Source organism: Emys orbicularis, assembly GCF_028017835.1.
Source record: "Emys orbicularis isolate rEmyOrb1 chromosome 2 unlocalized genomic scaffold, rEmyOrb1.hap1 SUPER_2_unloc_3, whole genome shotgun sequence".
In the NCBI taxonomy this organism is placed as follows: Eukaryota; Metazoa; Chordata; order Testudines; family Emydidae; genus Emys; species Emys orbicularis.
This window is the reverse complement of record NW_027045126.1, coordinates 24363-27567: the sequence shown is the minus strand read 5'-3', so window position 1 is coordinate 27567 and position 3205 is coordinate 24363. Positions and strand designations below refer to the sequence as shown.

The 3205-nt window shown below is 41.8% G+C and overlaps 1 pseudogene; it reads left to right on the top strand.

The window, feature by feature from the left end:
- Positions 1-1020: 1020 nt before the first annotated feature.
- Positions 1021-1958, top strand: LOC135894767 (olfactory receptor-like protein COR8; annotated as a pseudogene).
- Positions 1959-3205: the final 1247 nt, after the last annotated feature.

The window sequence follows — 3205 nt, the reverse complement described above, 5'->3', positions numbered from 1 at the left end:
GCAACCTCAGAGCTTCCAGAGTCCATGGCCTTGGAGCAGATACACATGCAGATTGCCCTGGGGGCTGGGAACATCCAAAATTGTCAGTGTCCATGACTCCAGGGATCCATTTCCTTTTCCAGAGACTTTTCAAAAACTGTGGGTTTGTTCCTAAACCAAATTCTGAAATATAAAATCTTGCACAAAACAGAATTACACTTCCCTGCCCCCTCTCTAAACCCTTTGTGTATTATTTTTAAAAGATCTCAAGATTTTAAGCCAACTGCATGATTTTTGGAAGCCTGATAATGGTTTTCAAATGCTTGGGATTAGCAACACTGCCAGGGGATGTGTTATGAAGCAGCAGTAACCAAGTGACTGGGACATAACAGACATTGTAGTCATCTAAAAGGATTATCTGGAATAGGGTGACCAGATGTCCCGATTTTATAGGGACAGTCCCGATTTCTGGGTCTTTTTTCTTATATAGGCTCCAATTACCTCCTACCCCCATCCCGATTTTTCACATTTACTGTCTGGTCACAATAATCTGGAAGGATTTAAAGTATGAGTGCTTTCTAACTTACCCTCAGTGAGCAGACAATATAAAGTACCTAGCTCAAACTCAAACCCATGCCAGGTATATTTCATTGGAGAAAATTTGTGATAATGTACATGAATCCGGAAACTCCCTATGGGGAACTGCAAAAATAACAGGAGTACTTGTGGCACCTTAGAGACTAACAAATTTTAAAATGGGGAACTGGATGCCTAATTCCAGTCAATTTTATGGAGACTTGGATGTCTAAATCTCCTAGACAGCCTTGAAAACCTCAGCCCTGTTAAAAAGGGAGTGTAAATTTAAAGGTCCATCCCAGCTCTTCCCAGACATCACGGCGGCTGGTTTCCTGTAAGATATTCATTACTCACATTCAAGCCCGGTGGTGTCATTCAGATTTAATTCATGCCATGAAATTTCCTTCTTCCATGCTGCTCACTCTTGTTATCCCGGCAGGTATGGTTTCATGCACCCCTGTATAAATGGCTGAGGGCAATCCCAGCATGGTGACCCAGTTCATCCTCCTGGGGCTGACGGAGCGTCAGGAGTTGCAGATACCCCTCTTCGCAGCGTTCCTGGTGATCTATGTTCTTACGCTGGTGGGGAAGCTTGGGATGATTGTGTTGATCAGGGTTGATCCCCGACTCCACACCCCCATGTACTTCTTCCTCAGTGACCTGTCCGTTGTTGACCTCTGCTACTCCTCAGTCTTCGCTCCAAGGATGCTGGTGAATTTCTTAGTGGGGAGTAAAAGCATTTCTTACTCTGCCTGTATTGCTCAACACTTCTCTTTTGTTGTGTTTCTGACCACAGAAGGGTTTCTGCTGGCCGTGATGGCGTATGACCGCTATGTAGCCATCTGTAACCCTCTGCTCTACACCGCTGTTATGTCTAAGAGCGTCTGTATTCATCTAGTGGCCAGCTCATATGTAGGGGGGCTCATGAACTCACTGACCCACACATGTGGCTTGCTGAGTTGTCATTCTGTGGATCCAACGTCATCAATCATTACTTTTGTGACACTAACCCATTGCTGAAGCTCGCCTGCTCTGATAACCACATCAGTGAGATTTTGCTTGTAGCGTTCTCTGGGGTTATTGCCATGTCCACCCTCCTGATTGTCATAATCTCTTATCTGTACATCCTCTTCTCTATCCTGAGGATCTGCTCCGCCAAGGGCAGGCGCAAAGCCTTCTCCACCTGTGCCTCTCATCTGACAGCTGTCACCATGTTCTATGGACCTGTGAGCTTAAGCCACATACAACCCAGTTCCAGCTACTCACTGGAACAGGAGAAAATCTCTGCTGTGTTTTATACCCTGGTGGTCCCCATGTTGAACCCCCTGATCTACAGCCTGAGGAACAAGGAGGTTAAGGATGCTCTTAAGAGGGTGATAGACTGGAAAAACATTCTCAGCTAATTTGTTCACCATGACAATTCCAGTCAATTGAGAAGAACAATTGGAAGAAGGATTGTAGTATGGTCTATGTGTTACTGCCTTGATTTGTGTATCACAAATGTTGTACAAGAATTAAATGAAACTCAAAGAACTGATGTAGCATGTGGAAATTATGTTTTACAATTGCTTGAGAGGAACAATGTTACCTAATGTCCTGTCATTATGTGGCTGTTGGAATATAGACACCTTTCCTTGTTTCTTGACCATTAATCTATTTGAAATGGTGCCCTGCAAGGTTATCTGAGATTAAAAATAAAATAAACTTGCTTCTAGGTTTAATTTCTTAATGTGTTACTTTAATTAATGCTCAGTATGTGACTTGCATTATGAGAATTCAACGCTTTTGCTCTCTTTAGTGTCTGGGCCTCATACGGCTGCCACAATTGATCTCTATCCCCTTTATAACAGCCCTTAACGTAGTTGAAGACTGTTATCAGGTCCCTCCTCAGTCGTCTTATCTCAAAACAAAACATGCCCATTTTTAAAAAAACTTTCCTAATAAATCAGGTTTTGTAAACCCTTTTTGTCATTTTTGTTGTTCCCCTCTGGACTCTCTCCTATTTGCCCACATCTTTTCTAAAGTGTGGCTCCCAAACCTAGACACAGAACTTCAACTGAGGCCTCACCAGTGCCAAGCAGAGCCAAATAATCACCGCCCTGGTCTTACATACGTACAACATACCTGGTAATACACCCTAGACAGCCTTTTTCACAACTGCACCTCATTGTTGGCTCATAGTCAACTTGTGATCCACTTGAACTCCCAGATCCATCTAAGCAGCACTTCTCCCTAGCCAGTTATTCCCCACATTGTATTTATGCATTTGATTTTCCCTTCTAGAGTGAAGTACTTGTCTTTGCACTTGTCTTTACATTGATCACATCTATATTCATACTAGTGCTATATACATCTATTCTTAACAGTGTTATTGTATATACTTAGGCTGGGAAGGAATACATTTTTCTCAATAAAGGTTGGTAAATATTGATTTCACCATATGCACACAAACCAATGAAAAAAATGTTGCCATCAATAATAATTGAAATTTACAGATAGGCAAAGTAAGAAAAATTGCAGCTTCAGAATGTATTCGAGTTTGATTTAAGGATATTTTTTGATCTATTTTGACAAGTGATGTTGACAATTTGTGTTTTAACAGCTATAAAGCTTTAACTTTTTGAATCTCAGTGTCGACTGTCATTAAAAA